This window comes from Nannospalax galili, unplaced genomic scaffold, assembly GCF_000622305.1.
Source record: "Nannospalax galili isolate Female #2095 unplaced genomic scaffold, S.galili_v1.0 scaffold241, whole genome shotgun sequence".
NCBI classification, from domain to species: Eukaryota; Metazoa; Chordata; class Mammalia; order Rodentia; family Spalacidae; genus Nannospalax; species Nannospalax galili.
In genome coordinates, this window is record NW_008345602.1 from 3,034,816 (window position 1) to 3,035,122 (window position 307).

A 307-nucleotide genomic window follows, 5' to 3' on the forward strand; every position below is an offset into this window, starting at 1 on the left:
ACCAGCGACACATCTGACAGAGGTTTAACATCCAGAATATATAACGAACTCAAAAAACAAAGAATCAAGAAAGGAAGTAACCCAATTATAAGATGGGCTAAGGAACTGAACAGAGAGTTCTCAAAAGAAGAAATAAAGATGGCTAAGAAGCATCTTGAAAGATGGTCAACATCACTAATAATTAGGGAAATGCATATTAAAACCACTTTAAGATTTCACCTTACCCCAGAATGGCTAAGATCAAGAGAAAAAATGCTACCAAATGTTGGAGAGGATGTGGGGAAAGGGGAATACTCATCCACTGCTG